The sequence below is a fragment of the Sapajus apella genome, unplaced genomic scaffold (genome assembly GCF_009761245.1).
Source record: "Sapajus apella isolate SASKATOON/1434 unplaced genomic scaffold, GSC_monkey_1.0 scaffold59, whole genome shotgun sequence".
In the NCBI taxonomy this organism is placed as follows: Eukaryota; Metazoa; Chordata; class Mammalia; order Primates; family Cebidae; genus Sapajus; species Sapajus apella.
The window spans coordinates 12,338,377-12,360,748 of record NW_022436999.1 but is presented as its reverse complement, the minus strand read 5'-3'; the positions used below and the strand labels follow the sequence as shown (position 1 = coordinate 12,360,748).

Below are 22,372 nucleotides of genomic sequence, written 5' to 3'. Positions count from 1 at the left end.
TCCGTACTCTTGTCCTCATTCCTTGTAGACTTGCCCTTTCCCGGTGAGCTCATATTTAATTACTTTAATGTTCGAATGAATAAATAATAGATTGATGAATAGCTATGGAACGCGATAAATAATTCAAGAGTAGACCAGGGTCCCTGCTTGCAGTCTCTGGAAGAGTGGCTTCTTTTTGGGTTGGCTTCGCCTCGAGGAGCCGAACCCAATTTCCCCTTCCCTCCCCCCATTGCCCCACACCACCCTCCAAAGGGCACAAGTACCCGCAGTTGGACAGCGTTTCCCACGTTCACAAAGGGCCTCCATGATTTGAGACCAGGCGAAGAGCTGTTTAGAGCATTCTTGCTGAGCACATAGAGTCTCCGAGCGTTCATCATTTGTTATCTTAATGTTCTGCAGTGGAAACCAGCAGGTTCCTGAAGCTTTACTGGACTCAATTTCCCCATCTGTGTGGTGGCGATTTCCAGTGCCACCTTTGCTACTGAGAAATGCCCAGAAGCTTTACTTGCTATTAGCAAAAATGCTTTGGGAACCTCGTACGAAAGGCGCTGGATGTGGTGTAAATTAAATAAAACTGTGCCAGGCTCCAATAACCGTCCGGTTGTAACATAATCCTTGCCCTGCTCTGAGAGGGACACTGCCCTCAAAGCGAGGACGACAGCAGCTCCAAGAAGATTAAATAAAGAGGGGTGTGTGTGTGTGTGTGTGTGTGTGTGTGTGTGTGTTGCAATGCTGGCCTATTTTGCTGCCAGGGAGTGAGAGACGTACTGCAATTTAAGTCCCATCATCTGCTGTTTTGTTTATGTGTGGAGAATACTTAGTAAAACTGCACAAACAAATGAAGTTGTAATTATCTTAAGCCTCATTTGCACACCTAGTTCCAAAGCAATTATTTAAAAGATTTTAAAAACAATTAGCCTCTCTAAACAAAGATAATCTATTGTCAGTAGCTGAGACTAGCGGGAGATAAGAACAATGCATGGAGATAAGGGAAGCCAAATGGTGGAAGGAGAGTGACTTTATGACTATGCTTATCTCTGATTAGATAAGTTCAAAACAGAATTCTAAGTACACTTCAAAAATGCTTTTGATTTCAATGCGCCCTCTTAGAGAGTGGTGACGAACAAACTGTAGGCTCCTTAAACTAGCTTGTCTTCTTTAAATATGTTTTGATTCCTTCAGCCAAAGAGCTCAGCACTACAAAACTTTTGCATATTCAAATGCAAATGGAAGAAGGAGAAGCAGTGTCTGGGTTTCCCCTTTTATTATTAGTATGATTTTAAAATGATGCACCCAGTCCAGTGCACCCTGCAACATATATTCTAAACTCATAAAGGGTTCCCACCTCAGGGCTGCCACATGGGAGATTCCAAGTACACAGGAAGCTGCTTCTCTACTGAACATAATGCTTTCTGCATCCTTGAAACTCTTGCGTATTCCATGCAATTAGATGTTGGAAGTAGATGCTGATATTTCATTACCTTAGGCTTTAAAAAAAAATGCATTTAATGGGTGTGCATTCTTTCTAAAGAGCCTCTGCCATATAGTTTGCCCAGTGACTTTCTAAACTGGAAGCCTGGCACTGCTAAGCCCAGAGCCATGTGGCTGGTAATTTTCCCTCACTGTCTTATTTTAGTGCTTATGATGTTTCACATGAGGTCTTAAGGAGCTGCAGTGTCCTCCCAGAAGGAATGTCTCTGCTTGGAACAGTCCTTATTGACATGGCAGCTGTGTGAGGACCGGAACGGAGGCTTAAACCCGTCTCTAAAAATCAGTTAATACAGTTAATACCCTAAAGACTGGAGCAAGTGCACACAATTACAGTGGGGGAGGGTCTTTAAGCACAATCACGTCTCTTAAAAGACAAACAGTATGTTGAGTGTGGGGTGTGCTTTGTAATTAACAATTTTGTATAAGGAAATGAGGCATAGCCTGGACAAACAAGGGCAGGTATAAATTTACAGAGGATGACAGAGAGCAGAGAGATGGCAATTAGACACGAATAGGACCACCTTTCCCCCCCTACCCTTCCTCCAGACCTCCCTACCCACTTCTTTTTATCTGTCTTCAAAAGGAACCAGGACGTACTAGACATCGGCATCAACTGGGAAGACCACGTGTAGAAGCTGTGATTGCGGGAATCCGGTAGAAGAGAAGAGGTGCTCTTCCTCGGAGGCCGTGACTCGGCCCGCCGACATTTTTTCCTCCCGCTTAATCCAATAGATCACGTAACTGGAAAGGGAAAGTGCTATGCACTTTATACCAAGGAGCCTACCTGCTATTTCGATTCCTTGGTTAGGGGAACCAATTGTTATAAATGTTAATTATTGGCTCGGATATATAAGGTTTCCCAAAATGGAACCTCCCACTGAAAACCACTAAAAGAGGTAAAATGATATGAATTCACAAACCACCTAAACCAAATGATCCATTTTAAATCGCACACAGAAAGGTTTGAGTTGTTCTGCTAACATAAAACCTTTGCTGTCAATGCAAATCGCACGAAAAGCAGAGATACGTTGGAAATTTAAAGGTAACAAGTAACTCTAGCCAGCCGGCTGCTACCCTTGAGCGGCTCGGGAGGGAACACCCCTGGCAAGGAGCGGCCGATGCTGGGTTTTGGCTCTTCAGTGCCTCCTCTGCGCAGGTAATGGCCGTGTGCGTATAATTAGCCGATGAAAAAGCATTCAATGGGATAGCATTAGCAGTTGCTAGGGTTTCTAGGCTGGGTTGACATAGGCCTTGATGCAAACACCCCTAGCTGGGACCCTGTTGTTTCCCTTCTGGCTTGGAGCAAGATACTTGGGGGCTCCCTGGCCGCTTTCTTGGTATTCTTTCACCATCCAAAACGACGGTGAGGATCCTATTCTACCTACAAATATTTGGAAGGGGAGGGCATAGAGAGGTGTTTCTTCAATAAATTAGTGTCATCGCTCTGGGGCAGTGCGGAGACTCCCCAAGTCCGGGCTGAAGTGCCAAAATTCTCGACCCTTGGGAACTCCGGCTCCGAAGACCGGCGTGGCGCCGGAGCAGCAGCCCACCTGCTCCTGGGGGACGCCGCTCCCCGCGAGGTCTGAATAGGCCTGGGGCCCAGGCAGAGAGATTTGCGGACTCAGAGAAGAGAAACCCAAAACCAGTCCATTAGTAAATGAGTTTTGTGTTGTCAAGTTCTTTCCCATCCACTTGCTGTTCTGAAAAATAGATCACGTTTCGTTATCTTTAGTGGGAATCTGCAACGTGACACCGGATCCGCGCGCCGCCCCCCCCACCCCGCCTCCCTCCCTGCCTCTCTCTGCCTAGCTGAGGGGAGCAGGCGGGCCTCCTCAGCTTATTTCTGAACAATGAGGATTTGTCTGTTCCCCAAGTGCATTTATGTATGGAGGGAGGGAGGACGTTTTTTCCTGGAAGCGGGAAGCTCGAGAGCAGAGCCTCCCACTTCCTTGGTGCGAAAACGCTACGCTGGCCCAAGGTTCTGGGCGACCGCGGGCCCGCCCCACCTCCCACACCTGGACAAACAGAGCCAGCTGCGAGCCAGGCTTGCCGCTGAAAACCCTGCTGCCCCGCGCGGCTCCTTAAAATGCCATCTCCGTATTGTCTCGAGGTCCGGGAAGGGAGAAAGAGATAGATACACAGACCCACTGACGGACTGACTGAGTGTCAAGCGCTGGGAGGGAGCTCAAATTGGAGGGGAACAGAACTGTCTTTGGCGGAGTTATCCTCTCTCTCGCTCTACGTGTGCCCCGCGGCGAGTCTCTCCTAGAGTGTGTCTCTAACTCTTTTCTCCATCTGAAAGAGAACGCTCGCTCATTGTCTGTATGTGAACCCGTTTCTCATTCTTTCATTCTCTCTCTTTACCTCTCTCTTCCTCTCTTTCTCCTCCTCATTGTTTTTCCTCTTCCTCTTTCTTCTTCCTTCCCCCCCTTTCCCTTCTCGGCCACCTCCCCTCGCCCCCTTGGCACTCATTTCTTTCTCTCCAAGACTGGGCACTGTGAGGTTCCACAGAGTGTGCTGATATCACCCACTGAGGCAGCGCTGGTAGGTTCTCTTGAGAATAGACCCTCAAGTCTGGGTGCTGTAGTCGGCAGGGCGAGGACCTTTTACAGGGAGTGGAGGGCTAGCAATAGATGGCATGGCCCTCAGGGAGGGCCGGCAAAGGTGTATTGGCCACCTGAGAAAAGGACTGACCAGCTGCATTCTCAGAAAGCTCTGACCAATCGCCAGATTTGAGCTAAAAGACCCTACTCAACATCATATGCCAACTACCTTTCTGGAAATTGGAGCCGGGATGTCACATGAATCAATTCTTAAGAATTGAAGGGACTCTGAGCCCCGTCCCCCATTCCCTGTTTTTAAAAATATCTCCTTAGGGTAGGTTTATGAAATGAAACTCTCCAAAACTGCTTATCTTCCATTGAATTTTCAATCAACTTTTTTTCTCAACTTATGTACATCCTGAATACCACATCTGTCTAAGCTAAAAAGAATTTCCTTTTGGGAGGTGAAAGCCTGCAGCTCCTCCTGTTCAGAGGAAAGTGCTAGTGACGGTAATGCAGGGTGACACTAAATAAACAGTTAGGGTGGACTGGAAAGATGGAGTTAATTATCCAGTGAGCTACATTTCAGCCCGGACCATCAGGGGCTGATTTGTTTTGGCTCATAGTTGGAGGAAGGAGACAAACCACTCTCTTCTACACATCTCCTTGGGATCCTGATCATTCACGTCTTCAACAAAACAAAAAACAAAAACCACTACCGATGTATTACTGCTTCACTTACATTTTGGTTTGTTCCTCCTCTGGACGCTCTGAAAAAAAAAATGTCCACTCCATTGCCCCATATCGCTGGAGGGAAGAACCAAAGCGACTCAAAAATGCACTCCCACGAGCAAAAAAATCAAGCTATTTGAAGTCCAAATGGTAAGGAGGCCCAATGATAAGGAAAGCAGGCATTTAGCGCCCCTCCCTATCTCTTCGCTTGGATTCTTACAATAAACTTATAAAACTACGTGTTTATAAAAACTAAGATATTGGCTTGGTTTTCATGATGCTTTTACTCCACTCTCCAAAAAATCAGGCTTCGTGAAATTTGAAATGCAATTAGATTTATCGTTAGCGTGATTCACTGACTATCTGGTTTCCTCAGGTAAACCTGGACTTACATATAAATCCTAGTAATTTGAAACTTCTCCCTCCCCATTTTGCTCCCTCCCTCCGTTCTGATATTAATAATCCCCGGCTGCCCCTCTTTCCGGGTCATTACGGTACTGCTGGTCTCTAATCAATCCTAATGCGATGGCAATTGGAGTCCCTGATGACTGCGGCTCGGGTTTCTTGTAATGGCTCTACCACATTTTCCTGGACCTCCTTCTTTAACCTGAGATGCCAGGGGGACGAGTCTCTTCTCGGCTGCTGATTACTTCAAGATGTGGGGGCTGGTTTGAGCTGAAGGATAAAGACACTTGCGCACAGCGTGGCTGCCACAGCAGGCTGGGCGGCTGGGGAGAGCAGATGTCTGCACGCAGGGCGCCGCCACCCGAAAACCTCGTTACTCTCTTTTCTTTCTCCCCATTTTCCAGGCCCAAACTCACCCTGGTGGACCGAGATGAAGATTCTTAGAGCAGACTTTTTTTTTTCCTGGTGCAGAAAGGCCTGGTGGTCTCTGGGACTCTCGCCATTTATCGAGCGTTCCCACCCTACAGCGTCTACCCAGGCGCAGGCCTGCCCCTGGTTCAGGAGTAAACGCCTTCTCCCATTGTAAAGAGCCAGCTTCTCTTTCCTTCGGGTGGTTTTCTTCCCGTGCTTTCCTCTTCCCCAATTGCGGAGTGGGTGTCCTGAAGAGAGACCTGAATCTCCGTCCCGCCCCTCTCCCCATCTCATTTACTAACCCTTGACCTTTCTCCTGTTCCTCATCCTAGCAGTGCCTGAAGTTCCCAACCTGTTCCTGACCCAAAACCCAGACCCTGAGACCAGAAGCTTGGCCTGGTCAGGTTGGGATATGACCTCTTCTCCCTCGACCTTTGGGGATTCGTCTCTGGAAATCCTTAGCCTTTAGAGATAAAGGGCCAACACTCCTTTCTCGGTGGTGCCACTCGGAGACGATCACGAGTGGGAACTTGCGCCTGCCTCCCTTCTCCCCTGCCAAAAGCTCTAGTTCGCCTCACCTACCCCCGTCCAGGCTCGGCAGCGAGGCAATCTGCACGTTCGCGGCATTTTGTATTCTTCCATTTCTCAGCCTAAGCCATTTAGTGTAACCCGAGCTCAGGATAATTGCCACGTCTCTGCCGTGATACTTTTTAAAACAAGATAATGCTTCTGAATTGCGGAAGAAAGTGCTGCGGACAAATTGGGCGCTGAGCTGCTGAGATGGATCGCTTTGTTCCTGGCGACCAGTGGTTTGTGACTCAATTAGTGCATTTCTGGGAGCCGCCTGCGTTGCGCAGTAGGGTCAGCTGAAAGCGAACTACCCCTGTGGCTCCCAGGAGCGGGTAGGAGTTCGGGGGTGGGAGCACTTCAGGCCTGTACCTCTGTCGGTGCGTATCCACGCTGTGGGATCTGTTTTTGCATTCTCACACGAGCATATTGTTTGGGCTCTAAAGGATCCAGATTTTCGCGGACAGAAGCTCCACTGCCTCTGTTCCCAAACGAGCCGCGCGGCATTTGTCTGAATCACCAGTCCTCTGAGCAGTGGGAAAAGGGATACAGGGTAGCGGGTGCTGGAAAGGTGCCCATTCACCCATGCCCCTCCGCGCGTCTCGACCACTCGCCTAGACTTGGACTTTGCGACAAGGTTTCCAACACCGCTGCAGTGCTTGGCAAAGCCCTCCTGGAAGCCAGCAGGGTGAGGCTGCCAGCAAGCAGGGGGACTGCGAGGGACGCTTTTAGGACTTGGAAGAAGGCCGTAAGCTCTTTCCCTACCTCTACTCAAGTTCACCCGACACCCTCACCTATCACCCCGCGTGCAGGACCGGGTCCACATTTCGCGGGCTGATCCTGGGCCTCAGTATAAGCCGCTGTGCCAGGGGCGTGCACGCAGCCAAGTAACCGCGCGCGGGCGCCGGGGAGGCTTCGCCGCGGCGCGGGGTCTCGAGGAGCTGGGCCTCACCCCTCGCCCCGCCGCCTGCGCCAGAAACTCCCTCCCCCGGGCTGCGCGGGAGCTCTCGGGCGCCGCGTCTGCGCCGGGGCTGGCTCTGCCCAGGCTTGTAGCCAAAGGTCGCTCTATCTCGCCGGGCGGGCCTGAGGGCTGGGACGCGAGCCGGCTTCTGCCCCTGCCCTCTGTTCTCTTGGGTTGTTTTCTCCGGCGTTGCGTGAGGCCCATAGGCGTCAGGGCGTGAGGAAAGAAGGGCCGGGGCCTGGAGGGCGGGGACCACCAGGAGGCGCGGAGAGGTCAGTGAAGCAGACAGACAGCCGGCGTAGGCTGGCGGCGTCGCGGCCGGAGGAGAAAGAGGGCGCTGTCTTCCTGGCAAAGGAGTTCTCGCCAGGCCGGCAAGAACCGAAACGAAAAAAAAACAAACAGAAAGGAAAATCTGCCCGGCCGAGCCCCCGGGGTGAAGAGCCCGCGGCGGGAAGGGGCTAGGGTAGCTGAGCGGATTCTCGGCCCAAAGCCCGGGGACCGCTCGGCCCACCTTGGCCTCGCCAGCGCCACGTAGCCCAGGACGGGACTCGCTAGGAGGGAGTTTTCTTTGGCTTCTTTAGTTGTCCCCATAGTCGCCTTCTTTCAGGGCCATCCCTCTCTCACTTTTCCCTCCAAAAACTGGAGGCGTTGGGATAAGGACAGCGACGCTTCGCTGGCGAATGAGGTACCCCAATTTGCCCAAGGCGAGCGGGGGAATCGGGATCTTCTTTCTTTAAGCCGAGCGGGCTTCTCGGTTTCGTGGAACCTGCGGCGGGGAGCTGCGACCTCAGCCAGTCGTTTCGCGTCGAAGCGCTGCAAGTTGACTTAGCTTGGCCGAGCATTGCCCAGGAACAGCGAAGAGATGGAGGACCCTCTCATTTACCGTGACCAGCTGGCCGGGGAGCACACGCAGAGACCAATAAGGTCCCAAAGACAACCATCAACCATTCTCCACCCCAATCCACACATCAAAATAAATAAATAAATAAACACCTGAACTTGTATTAATTCGGGTGAAACAGCTATCGCTCCATTCCAAAAGTACTTATTTCTCTGTCACCTACCCAGGATAATGTGCTCTTGCCTTTCCATGAGCGTAGTAAACCAGGCAAAACAAAACAAAAGGATCCCAGACTCACTTATCTTCTGTCTTGAAAGGTCGCTCTGGATTCGGGGCCATAGCTAAAGGCCTTCTTGGCTTGTACATAGATAGTAGAACCGATCGCACGTCTGCCGCCAGAGCGCCTCAAACTCCAGTCTCTATTTGAATTTCCTTGGAAGTCTTGACTCTTCTGTAGCCCCTCAAGCAGAATCCAGGTGGCCTCGTAGTTCCGCCTTTGGCAGGAGAACTATTTCCTAGGAGTAACTGGGTGGGCTGCAGTCCGCCTGCCTCTTCACGTTGAGAGACGCTTCTCTTGTGGGAACGTCTGTTTCTATTCAGCCGATTTTCTTATTTCTTTGATCAGCCTAAATGTTTTCTTGGCAAACGGAAATTGACCATGCCATGAATATGATAACAACCTGCTTGGAAAAAAAGCTATTTTGTTTCCAAGCAGCAGAAAAAGGTTGTGGGGGGACGGTAGAGGAGGCTGGCTGTTAGGAATGCCTGTAACAGATTCCAGCACATACATCTTTTTGCAGTCTCTGAAGCAGCTTTGTGAAAACTGCCTTTTCTCTCTCATGTAGCTTCTTCCCTTTCTTTCCTCCCCTCAGTTAAACACACACCTGGTGTCCTAAAAGTCTCTGATACTCTTTATTAAATAATAGAACTTCAATGGATGCCTCGGGTGACTTTCCCTTTAAAACATAGATGAAAGGCAAAGTTAATACAATGTTCTCTTAATCCCTTTGCCTTCTGAGTCAAAATAAATATTTTCTTCTGCATGCGATTGTACATCCTGCCATTTGGCTATGGCTATAAGCAAATTGACGGTAATAAAAGTGTTTTGAGGCTGTGTATTAAATGCAGTTCTCTTGAAACCAAGAGAGAAGAGGGAGGAGCCTTACTTCACAGGCAAGAATTGGTGGATTTCTGAAAAAGCTGCAAGAAAAGGACCTTTCACCTCTCATTAGTGATGCCATCAGTGCTCAGGCAGAGTGGAGCTGAGGTCATGTTACATATGGCACACAGTCTGCTCAGCACTTGAAACGTCAGCTTTGAAATTTTAGAGAGGGGAAAGGTCATCTTTAATAAGTTAAAGTCTGGGGCTCCCACTGCCCTCATTGCTAACTGGGTGGGTGTCCATATGCTTCAAACCCTCTGCACAGATTTTTTCTTTTCTTTTGTTTTTTAATTTGCAGTTTTACGCTGATTTTTGTTTCTTCATTGAAATCTTAATGTTTTCAGCTGTTAATACTCCAAAAGGCCTTTCGTTTTTATAGCAACTTTGTCGTCTTTCCTTTTCTTTTCATGCAATCATAAAACTGTCTGTTCTGAGTGATAGCTTTTTAGAGCTCAACTTCCCAGGAGAAATGAAGTGTATCTGTCCATCTGCATACATGAATCCAGACATGTGGGCTATAGGGTTACCCTTCTGAATGGGTAATTTAGACTTCACTCTTGTATACTCATAATTTACCGAACCTCAAAACATCGAAACTTCCATATTATGAAAACACTAGTTTCTGAAAACTTCCTGAGTACTACTAAAATTCTTCATGCCAGTTACTGAAATTTCACATTTTATTTTTACCATGTGGGAGAAACTCTCAAATCAGAATATACTGCTTTTTCTAGAAGGCTTGAAATTAAGACTACCCAACAGATGCTATAATGGTAGATATAGTATTGAAAAAAAAAGTGCTAACATCTCACTTTTTTGTTCAGAAAATATGAGAAACATTTGTGATTGTTTCACCCTCAAATTTGTTCAAGAAGTGAAGTCAACCAAACCAAAACAACTAGCTGGACACAGTAGCTCACCCCTGTAATCGCAGCACTTTGAGAGGCCAAGGTGGGCAGATCACCTGAGGTCAGGAGTTCAGGACCTGCCTGATCGATATAGTGAAACCCCATTTCTACTAAAAATACAGAAATTAGCTTGGCATGGTGGCTCATACTTGTAATTCCAGCTACTCAGGAGGCTGAGGCAGAAGAATCACTTGAACCCAGGCAGCAGAGGTTGCAGTGAGCCTAAATCACACCACTGCACTCCAGCCTGGATGACAGAGCAAGACTCTGTCTCAAAACAAAACAAAACAAAAAACCAAAGCAACTGAACTATCTATCCCCAGATCTCTTTCCAGCCACTGTAAAGATGGATATAAATAGTTTTATGTAACCCTATAAGGGACTTCTCAATAGTGATTCATTACTCAGTCCCAGAACATTTTTTTTTTCATATGAACCCACAGTCCAAAAGAGTAGCCTCAGCACACCATTACATACATTCCTCCCCCCCGCCTTTTTTTTTTTTTTTTTTTTTTTGGTATCTGTCAATTTATTTATTTATTTTCCTTTTTTAGCGATGGGGTCTTGCTACGCTTCCCAGGCTGGACTCAAACTCCTGGGCTCAAGCAACCCTCTCACCATAGCCTCCCTAGTAGCTGTGATTACAAGCATGTGCCACCATGCCCACCAACCTGTCAACCCTTTTTTTTTTTTTTTTGAGACAGTCTCACTCTGTCACCCAGGCTGGAGTGCAGTGGTATGATCTCGGCTCACTGCAACCTCCACCTCCTGAGTTCAAGCAATTCTCCTGCCTCAGCCTCCCGAGTAGCTAGGATTATAGGCGCCTGCCACCATGCCAGGCTAATTTTTGTATTTTTAGTACAGACAAGGTTTCACCATGTTGGTCAGGCTGGTCTCGAACTCCTGACTTCAGGTGATCCACCCGCCTCAGCCTCCCAAAGTGCTGGGATTACAGGTATGAGCCACCACGCCTAGCCCTTGTCAATCCATTTTATCTGTTTATTTGTATATATCAGATTCTGATTCTTTTTCCAATTTCTTCTTCTTTTTTCATAAAAGTTATGTATTTTGTGCTTATAAAATTAACTTTTAAAATAACACAACAATGTATGCTAATCAACTTTAAACAAGTAGACTCAATGATAATTTAAAATTCTTTCTCCCACTCTGCAAATTGAAAATATTGGAACAATCTTTAAACATTCTGTGGAGCCAACTAGGGGTTCCTCATTACTGAAGAATTTAATGATGGCGATATGCAGATAGGTGTTGGTTTTGCTTTGTGTCTAATCGGATTCTCAAAAATCCTTAATTTTGAATGAGCAAAATTTTAAAAGAACAGTTTTGCATAATAGCAACTGAAACTATAGATGGGCAGGATGATTTTACAACCAAATGACATCAAGTAAATAATTTATTTCTAATCACTTTGCTACATTAGGGTTTACTGCTAATGAGCTAGTGGACTTTGTGATACTTTAGCTACCCCAAAGCACTTGAGGCTTTGATGACCCAAATGGTTTAGTAAGTTCAATCAATCTAGTCAATAGAAAATGGAGATAAAGATGCACACTGTGGTCTTAGGGAGTGCATGTGCATGCATATGTGTGTGTGCATGTATGTCTGGGAGGGAGATCATGTTGCTTTTTCATTTTGACTAAATTTTAAAGCTCCCCAAATAATCCAGGAAAATCTGTGAGCAGATTGTGTCACTCCAGTAAGGCTGAAAAAACAACAAGTGAAATATTTCAAGAGGCAGATTCATCGATGATAGGTTAATAACTCATTAAAGGCCTGTAAAAGGAATACTAATAATTTTCATTTCTTTTTATTTGTTTGCTTGTTTTGAGATAGAGTCTCACTCTGTCACCCAGGCTGGAGTGCAGTGGTGCGATCTCAGCTCACTGCAACCTCTACCTCCCAGGTTCAAGTGATTCTCCTGCCTCAGTCTCCCGAGTAGCTGGGATTACAGACACCCACCACCATGTGCAGCTAATTTCGGTATTTTTAGTAGAGATAGGGTTTCACCATATTGGTCAGGCTGGTCTCGATCCACCTGCCTCAGCCTCCCAAAGTGCTGGGATGACAGGCGTGAGCCACCGCACCTGCCCGATTTTCATTTCTTTTAGCATCCCTCATTCAAGAACATGTAACATTTTACAAGCCTGATTTCATCCATCTCAAAATTTTGGGGAGTATCATCCTCACCATAAACAGTGATTATCTCTATTACAAAAACAGCAAAAGCCAGGCACAGTGGCTTGAGCCTGTAATCTCAACGCTTTAGGAGGCTGAGATGCGAAAATCACTTGAGCCCAGAAGTTCAAGATCAGCCTGGGAAACATAGTGAGATCCTGTCTCTACAAAAAAATTTTAAAAACCGGGAGTGGTGGTGCATGCCTCTGGTCACAGCTGCTGGGGAGACTGAGGTCAGAGTATTACTTGAACTCAGGAGTTTGAGGCTGTAGTGAGCTATGATAGTACCACTGCACTCCAGCCTGGGCAACAGAGCAGAACCCTATTTCAAAAAAAAAAAAAAAAAAAAAATCCAAAACACTGTGGCAGAGGGGTTGCATAATTTGGTTAAGGTAATGTAATTCAAAGGTAGTTTGGGGCCAAGGGTTATAAATCCCAGATCCTTCCCAATTTATGTAAAAAGCAGTTTTTCTTAAAGAGGTCAGTGATTAAAATGACTTGGATTTAATGAGTTTTTGTAAAATGTTTTTTTCCTTAAGTTATACTCTATAATTCAGAGTCAAGATTTATGAGAAACTTTATAAATGTCTTTAAATGGCCAAAAAAAATAATGTAACATGAAGTGGCATCAGTCTATCTAGATCTGGTAGTTCTTCCATTCTGTCTGGAAATAAGCCATAGTCTTAGTTGGTACAAATGTCATGTGGGAGGAGACATACAGATTACAGAACCATGAGGTAATTACTACAGCTTAACTGTCCCACACAGGAGCTATTAAGTGATCACAAACAGTGTTACAATAGAATACACATTCTATGACAAGATTTGACCTGTACTTTCAATGCTTACAATTCCTTCTTTGGTTTATTGAGGAGAAAAAAATATAAGATATACTAGAAATTAAGAATTTGGTGGATCTTTAGGGCAATGCTTCACAAACTGTATTGTACATGCAAATGACCTAAGGCATTTATAAAATACTCTTTACTGGACCCTGCCCTTAGAGTTTTGGATTCCCTCAATTTAAAGTGGGACCATGAAATCCTCATTTTAACAAGCAAACAAGCACCCCAGATAATTTTTTTTTAAGACGGAGTTTTGCTCTTGTCGCCCAGGCTGGAGTAAAATGGCACGAACTTGGCTCACTGCAACCTCTGCCTCTTGGGTTCAAGCAATTCTCCAGCCTCAGTCTCCAGAGTAGCTGGGATTACAGGTGTTCACCACCATGCCCAGCTAATTTTTGTATTTTTAGTAGAGACAGTGTTTCACTATGTTGGCCAGGTTGGTCTCAAACTTCTGACCTCTGGTGATCTGCCCACTTCGGCCTCCCAAAGTGCTGGGATTACAGGCGTGAGCTGCCATGCCCGCCTGTACCTCAGATAGTTTTAATGCAGCTAGTCGATGGACTATCCTTTGAGAGTAAACATCCATTCTGCCTAAGAGAGAGGCATGACAAATCAGCATGAATAAAGTCTAAACTTCAAATTTTTACTTAATCGAAATTTACTTTTCTTTGTACCATTTTAAAGAGGACTCGTAGATTAGATTTTTGGCAGGATAGAAGGAGAATCTTTGGGTTTCTGAAAATTTTTGTAGGAATTAAAATATTTCTACCTAGTAATTAGATATGAAATTATTTGTCCTTTTTTAAGTGATTGTTTTTGCTAAATGAGATAATAGGAAGTGACACCAGATCAGAAGTGACAAGAAAGAACAACCTCTGAAGAAAATCAAAGCACCAGTTGCAAAAATTAAGCAAATCTCATTCTCCAAAGAACAATGCAGAGTAGCCAGTATTGCCAGCTAAATGCCAGCTTAAAAAGCTAAAAAATCTTAAACATCTCATCATTGTACATGACCCCTGTGGAATAGTGTGACTCAATTAGACCTCCCCTCCCTCAAGATTTGCAAGAAATGGAGATGCTTTGGAGAGTTGTCACAATATGATAAAAGGAGTAGAAAATAGGCTCTATGAAGAAGTTAAAAGTGGTTGTCCAGGCTGGGTGCAGTGGCTCATGCCTGTAATCCCAGCACTTTGCGAGGCCAAGGCAGACAGATCACCTGAGGTCCAAAGTTCAAGACCAGCCTGGCCAAAATGGCAAAACTCCATCTCTACTAAAAGTACAAAAATTATCCAGGCATGGTGGTGAGCACCTGTAGTCCCAGCAACTTGGGAGGCTGAGGCAGGAGAATCACTTGAACCCAGAGGTGAAGGTTGCTGTGAGCAGAGATCTTGCTACTGCACTCCAGCCTGGGCGACAGAGGCAGACTTCGTCTCAAAAAACAAAAAAACAAAAAAAACTGTGGTTGTCTATATTGCAAATAGAGGTCATTTGCTGCTTATAAAGGTACGTAAAGAGTTTTTTATAATAAAGAACACATAAATCACAACTTCTCATTTATAAAAGAGAGTTTACTGGAAAAGTTAATAATAATTTATAATTTTTTTCCCTTTAAAGATAACTTGAAAATAAGATAATTGAAACATAGACACCAGACTCTTTGCTGTTGGAAGAGGCTGAGAAATCAACTGGCAGTTGAACAGTTGAACCTGCCAATTTTAGTAGAATCCTTTAGAAAGCATTCTTGATGGGACAACCCTCAGCTCTGCTTAAACACTTGAATATTGGAGAACTCATTATTTCACATCTGTCTTGCATGTTTCAAGACACATCAAAACAAGAAAGATGTGCATGATGATAGTAAGTCTTATGGAATCCATGATCCTGTACAAACTAGATAAAATGTGAGTAACATGGAAGGGCTCTTCTAATTACTTGTTGGTCAAGTAGGAAGAGTAAACTGTACTAGCTAAACTGCTTTCTCAAGTTTCCATTTTAGGTATTTCTACTGTTTGCCTGCTGCCTAGTAGGCTGCTGGAGTTCACTATAGGAAAAGTAAATATTGTCATTTCAAATAAAGCACTGTTTATTATATAACAGAACGGAGGCTGCTTTCTATTTTTGAAACTCTGCTAAATTAATTGCGGACAGTAGCCAAAGCAGCTGCCCGGGAGATGGTGTTTTCCAACAGCTACGATTCTTAAAGCTAAACTGGGTTTCATGTTTGTCTATAAAGTGACAATCACATTGTTCTTTTCATTGAATGTTCTTTGGCTGCTATTGGGATTACATAAATGAGGGTACCATTTGTACTACTTTACCAGCTCATTTGACTCCTGCATTGAGGACAAATGATAAGCCAAGACAGATGAAAGCCAAACTTGAAGGCCTCCATGAATAAGAGTTAGCCCAGATTCTTTTAAATGAAAGAGGAAAGATGGCCTTAATGCCCATTTCTATCTAAAACAGAGTTTCCAAAACTTTGGTAGTTTGAGATTGGGCTCAGTAGTTTTAGTAATGTTTCCGCATCCATTTTGATCTAATGCCCATATTTTGCTACCTACATTTTGAGAAACACTGGTCTAAATCAGTGATAGGGAAAATAAATCTGGACTGAGTGTTTATTTAAGAGAAATAAAGCTTTAGTTAAAAAGAGAATGTTATGTCAGGAATAACAATTTGCACTTCCATAGCACTTTCTGTCTTTCAAAGGGCGTCTTACACTTGATCCTCACTTGTGAGCTGGATCAGAAAGAACAATATTGTTAACTTTATTTTACAAATAAAGACACTGAGACAGAGTAGCTAAGTAAATGGCTATGGGGGCTGGAAGCCTAAGTTTTCCCATCTTTGTTTACACAGTTCACAGTCTCGTTTTTAGTAGACCAAAACATGTAGATAAACCTCAAGCTCTTTAATGGCTATAACATATTTCATGGATATTATTTTAATTATCTAACTTTTCTTTCTTTCTTTTCCTTTCTTTCTTTCTCTCTCTCTTTCTCTTTTTCTTTCTTTCTTTCTTTCCTTCTGTTTTATTTTCTTTTTTGACAGAGTTTCACTCTTGTTGCCTAGGCTGGAGTGCAATGGCACAATCTCTGCTCACTGCAACCTCCACTTCCTAGCTTCAGGCGATTCTCAAGCCTCCGCCTCCCAAATAGCTGGGATTACAGGCATGTGCCACCAGGCTAGTTTTTTCTTTTTTTCTTTTTTTTTTTTTTTCAGCAGAGATGGAGTTTCACCATGTTAGCCAGGCTGGTCTTGAACTCCTGATCTCAGCTGATCCACCCACCTTGGCTTCCCAAAGTGCTGAGATTACAGGCGTGAGCCATTGCACCCAGCCTCATCTAACTGTTTTCTTACTGAGGAACATGCCTTTTTTCCCAGAGATTTTTATTGTATAACTAGTGTTTTATTACTATTTTTCCACACATATCTTTGAGTACTTGTATGAATATTTTATTAGGGTAAAGTGCTAAAAGTTAAACTGAGTCAAAGGATATATATATATATATATATTTACATATATGTGTATACACATGGATATATATACATACAGACATATATATATACACACACACACACGCGCGTATATTTTATATATATATATACATATATATATACATATATATATATATATATATTTTTTTTTTTGGGACAGCATCTCACTCTGTTGCCCAGACTAGAGTTCAGTGGCAAAATCACAGCTCACTGCAGCTTCCACCTCCTGGGCTCAAGCAGTCTTCCCTACTCAACCTATCGAGTAGCTGGGACTGCAGATGCACATCACCATGCCCAGCTAATTTTTTTATTTTTTGTAGAGACTGGGTCTCACTATGTTGCCCAGGCCGGTCTTGAACTCCCGGACTCAAGCAATCCTTCCACCTCAGCCTCCCAAAGTGCTGGGACTACAGGTGTGAGCCACCATGCTTGACCCTGGTAGATGTATTAATATTTTGTTGAATATTGTTAGATTGGCCTTCAAAAATGTGTATCATTTTGTACTATCCTTGACAATATACAAAAAACTGTCTTTCTCTAAATGCCTGTTTAATCTTTGCCCATCTAATTTGGGAAATGTGGCAAGTTTAAAATTTTTCATTTTTATTATTAATGCAGTTAGCATCTTTCAAAAGAATGTCTAAGTAAATATGAGATAAGAAAGTGTACAAATCTAAAGTATACAGGTCGATGGCTTTTTAATATATGTATTATCTGCGTAGTCATCATCCAGATATATAACACATTTCTACTATTAATACCTCAGAAAGTTCTCTCTTACCTACCTACCCAGTGATAATCAGGCCAAAATGAATTATTATTAGAAGTCAGAAGACTTCTAATATTAAATGCTGACTTGTAATATTAATTCATTTTGCCTGTTCTTGAATTTAATATCAGTGAAAGCAAACAGTTTTATGGTGTCTATGCTCAACATATTATCTGTGAAGGCCGGGCGTGGTGGCTCACACCTGTAATCCCAGCATTCTGGGAGGCCGAGTTGGGCGGATCACTTGAGGTCAGGAGTTCGAGACCAGCCTGGCCAATATGGCAAAACCCCATGTCTACTGAAAATACAAAAATTAGCTGGGCATGGTGGTGTGCATCTATAATCCCAGCCACTCAGGAGGCTGAGGCAGGAGAATCGCTTGAATCCAGGAGCCGGAGGTAGCAGTGAGCCGAGATCATGCCACTGCACTCCAGTCTGGGCGACAAGAGCAAAATTCTATCTCAAAAAAAAGAAAATTATCCGTGGACTCATTCGTGCTGTTGTGTATATCAGCCATTCATTCATTTTGATTATTGTGTTATATTCCATCATATGACTACAAATTAGATTAGTTATCCATCTGCTGCTAACGGACGTTTGAGTTGATTCTAGTTTTTTACTGGAATGAATGAAACTGCTGTGAACATACTTGTGTATGTCTTCTACTGGCCATAAATACTCATTTTTCTTGATCACGTATCTGAAGTTGAATTGCTAAGTCAAAGAAGACATACAAATGACCAACAGATGTATGAAAAAATGCTCAGCATCACTAATTACCAGGAAAATGCAAATTAAAGCCACAGTGAGATGTTGCCTCATATCTGTTAGAATGGCTACTATCAGAAGGATAAAAGATAAGTGTTTGCAAGTACACAGAGAAAAGGGAACCCTTGTACACTGTTGGTGGGAATGTGAATCAGTGCAGACATTAGGGAAAACAGGATGGAGCCTCCTCAGAAAGTTAAAAATATAACTATCATATGATATAGCGATCCCACTTCTGGGTATATATCCAGAGGAAATGAAATTATTATGTCAAAGAGATATCTGCACTCCCAGGTTTATTGCAGCATTCTTCACAATAGCCAAGATATGTAATCAGCCAGGTGCGGTTCATGCCTGTAATCCCAGCACTTTGGGAGGTCAAGTAGGGTGGATCACGAGGTCAGGAGTTCGAGACTAGCATAGCCAACATGATGAAACCCCATCTCTACTAAAAATACGAAAAAAAAAATTAGCTGGACGTGGTGGCAGGCGCCTGTAATCCTAGCTACGCGGTAGGCTGAGGCAGGAGAGTCAGTCAAACCTGTGAGGCAGAGGCTGCAGTGAGCTGAGATTGCACCACTGCACACCAGCCAGGCAACAGGGTATAACTCCATCTCAAATAAATAAATAAATAAATAAATAAATAAGATATGTAATCAACCAAAATGTCCATCAGCGAATGAATAGATAAAGAAAATGTGTATACTACATAGCTTTAAAAAAGAAAGAAATCTTGTCATTTGCAACAACATGGATGAACCTGAAGCACATTATGCTAAGTGAAATAAAGCAGGCACAGAAAGACAAATACTGCACAATCTCACTAAAATCTATGAAATGAGGGCTAAAAAAGTCAAACTCATAGAAACAGAGTAGAATGGTGGTTGCCAGAGGCTGGGAGGGAGAGGGGGGGATTTTGGTTGAAGGGTACAAAATTTTCATTAAAGAGAATGAATAAGTTTTGGAGATCTATTGTACAACATGGTGACTATGATTAATTATATACACAAAAAATGCTAAGAGAGTAGATCTCAAAATGTTCTTACCACACACAAAAAAGGTAACTATGTGAAATGATGGATATGTTAATTAGCTTGATTATAGTATGATTGTAGTATAAATGATTACAGTCATTTCACAATGTATACATATATTAAAATATGTTGTACACTGTAAATATATACAATTATTATTTGCCGATTATACCTCAATAAAGCTGGCCAAAATATTGCTGAGTCATAGAGTAGGTGTGTGTTTAGCTTTAATAGACACTGCCAGACAGTTTTCCAAAGTTACACTCACATCGTATGAGAGTTCCAGTTGCTCCACATTCTTCCCAATACTCAGTATTCAGTCTTTTAAGTTTTTAGACTTTCTGGTAAATGTGTAATGGTGTCTTATAGTTTAAATTTGCACTTTCCTGAAGAATAATGATGTTGTCCATCTTTTCATACACATAATGGCCATTTGGATATTCTCTTTTGTGTGGTACTTGTTCAAGCCTTTTGCCCATTCTTTATAAAAATATTTTTGTCTTATTTGATTTGTATAAGTTCTTTATAGATTCTGAATAGACCTGTTTGTCAGATAGATAGATAATGATAATATTATCCTTGCTTGTGATTTGCCTGTTCACTCTTTTATTGATATTTTTTAGTAAACAAAAAATGTATTTCCATGTAGTCCAATTGTTTTTATTCTTTTATGGTTATTGTCTTTTTATCCTGTTTAGGAAATATTTACCTACCCTAAAGTCATGAAGATTCTCTCCTATGTTTTCTTCTAGAAGTTTGATTTTTTAAATTTGATATTTATATTTATGAGCAATCTTGAATAATTTTCAGATATGGTGTAAGGTAGAGGTCAAGTGTATTTGTTCATTTTCACACTGCTGTTAAAGACATACCTGAAACCGAGAACAAAAAGAAGTGTAATTGGACTTACAGTTCCACATGGGTAGGGAGACCTCAGAGTCATGATGGGAGGGGAAAGACACTTTTTACATGGTGGTGGTAAGAGAAAAATGAGGAAGAAGCAAAAGTGGAAACCCCTGATAAACCCATCACATCTCCTGAGACTTATTCACTAACACAAGAATCGTATGGGAAACACTAGCCCCCATGATACAATTACCTCCCCCTGGGTCTCTCCCACATCATGTGGGAATTCTGGAAGATAAAATTCAAGTTGAGATTTGGGTGGGGACACAGCCAAACCATATCATCAAGTTATTTTTCTCTATATGGATATCCAAGAGTTCTAGCCTCATGTGTTGAAAAAAAAAAAAACTGTACTTTCTACCACAGAATTGCAGTGGAACCTTAGAGGAAAAGCACTGAATGTTTCACCATTAAATATGTCAGCTGTTGTTTCTGGGCTTTTTGTAGATAGTTTTTGTTGGATTAAAAAAGTTCCCTTCTGGCTGGGCACAGTGGCTCATGCCTGTAATCCCAGCACTTTGGGAGGCCGAGGCAGGCAGATCACGAGGTCAAGAGGTCGAGACTATCCTGGCCAACATGGTGAAATTCCGTCTCTACTAAAAATACAAAAATTAGCTGGGCATGATGGTGTGTGCCTGTAGTCCCAGCTACTCACTAGGCTGAGGCAGGTGAATTTCTTGAACCTGGGAAGGGGAGGTTGCAGTGAGCCAAGATCACGCCACTGCACTCCAGCTTGGTGACAGAGCAAGATTCCATCTCGAAAAAAAAAAATGTTCCCTTCTATTCTTAATTTGCTGAGCATTTTTTTCCTGAGTGGCTGTTATATTTTATCAAGTGCTTTTTCTGTATCGATTAAGATACTTATATGGTTTTCTTGGATAAACCATAGTTGGTAATATGTTATTTTTTTATATCTCTGTATTCAACTTGCTAATGTTGTAGTGTGTTTATAATTTTATAATAAAATATAATTTTATGACATATAATGTATTATTTATATTTTTCTAAAAATTATATTAATAATCCTTTCCATATGCAGAAAATATTTTTGTTTTGACATCAGATTTATGTTAGCCGTAATAAAATATGTTAGCCACAAAAAAAGTGTTCTCTTTTTCTCTAATCTCTGAAAAGGTTTGAGAAAGATTGTCATTATTTCTTCTTAAATATTTGGAAGAAGTCACCTTTGAGGACATCTGGGCCTGGATTATCTTTGTGGGATTAAAAACCATAAATTTCCTTCTAAGCACTGTTTTGCTGTATTTCACAAATTTTGATGTTTTATTTTCATTATTCTTTAATTCAAAATATTGTGTTTTCTGTGTGATTTATTTTTTGGCCCACAGTTCATTTAGAAGTATGTTCCTTAATTTTTACACATTTTGGAATTTTCTGCTTATCTTTCTCTGTTGATTTCTGGTGGTCAGTGAATATACTCTATATAATTTCAGTCCTTCGAGATTTTTTAAGACTTGCTTTATGCCCGAGCATATGGTCTATCTTTGGTTATGTGTTTGAAAAGAATGTGCATTCTGCAGTTGCTGGGTATAGTGTTCTATAAATATCCATCAGGTCAAGTTGCTTAATAGTGTTGTTTAAATATATCTGTATTGACTTTTTGATCTTCCCGTTTTTAATAGTTACTGAGATGTGTACTAAAACCAATTAAGGCCAGGCGTGATGGTTCAAGTCTGTAATCCCAGCACTTTGGGAGGCTGAGGTGGGAGGATCACTTGAAGTCCGGAGTTCAAGACCAGCCTGCCCAACATAGAGAAACCCCATCTCTACTAAAAATAATAATGATAATATTAATAATACAAAAATTAGCAACATGTGGTAACAGGTGCCTGTAATCCCAGCTACTTGGGAGGCTGAGGGAGGAGAATTGCTTGAACCCGGGAGTATAAGGTTGCAGTGAACTGAGATCCCATCACTGCACTCTAGCCAGGGCAACAGAGCGAAACTCTATCTAAAAAAAACAGAAAAAGAAAACATCCAATTATGATTGTGAATTTGTCTATTTCTCCTTTTAGTTCAACTGATATGTTTTAAAGTTATGTTATTATGTTCATACAAATTTAGAATTGTTGGGTCTTCCTATTGAAGCAAACATTTTTAGTATTATGAAATGTTCTTCCTTACCTCTAGTAATACTTTTGCCTGAAAGTATACTTTGTCTCATAAATATGGTCATATCAACTTTTTTCCTTTTTTCTTCCTTTCTCTCTTTCTTTCTCTCCCTTTTCTTTCTTTCTTTCTTTCTTTCTTTCTTTCTTTCTTTCTTTCTTTCTTTCTTTCTTTCTTTCTTTCTTTCTTTCTTTCTCTCTCTCTCTCT

At 42.7% G+C, this 22,372-nt stretch overlaps 2 long non-coding RNA genes across 2 annotated transcripts in view; one reads left to right on the top strand and one right to left on the bottom strand.

Annotated features, from left to right (window-relative positions):
• Positions 1 to 1,497: 1,497 nt before the first annotated feature.
• Positions 1,498 to 7,117, bottom strand: LOC116528610. The gene is made up of 2 exons (XR_004259115.1): positions 6,915 to 7,117; positions 1,498 to 3,191 (listed from the first exon to the last, which is right to left on the bottom strand). It is a non-coding gene; the product is annotated as an uncharacterized LOC116528610 (long non-coding RNA).
• An 11,885-nt stretch (positions 7,118 to 19,002) lies between these two features.
• LOC116528608 overlaps positions 19,003 to 22,372 on the top strand; it is a 20,224-nt gene continuing 16,854 nt past the window's right edge. Inside the window, exon 1 of the long non-coding RNA XR_004259114.1 lies at positions 19,003 to 19,016. This is a non-coding gene — a long non-coding RNA (uncharacterized LOC116528608). The remainder of the gene's footprint in view (positions 19,017 to 22,372) is intronic.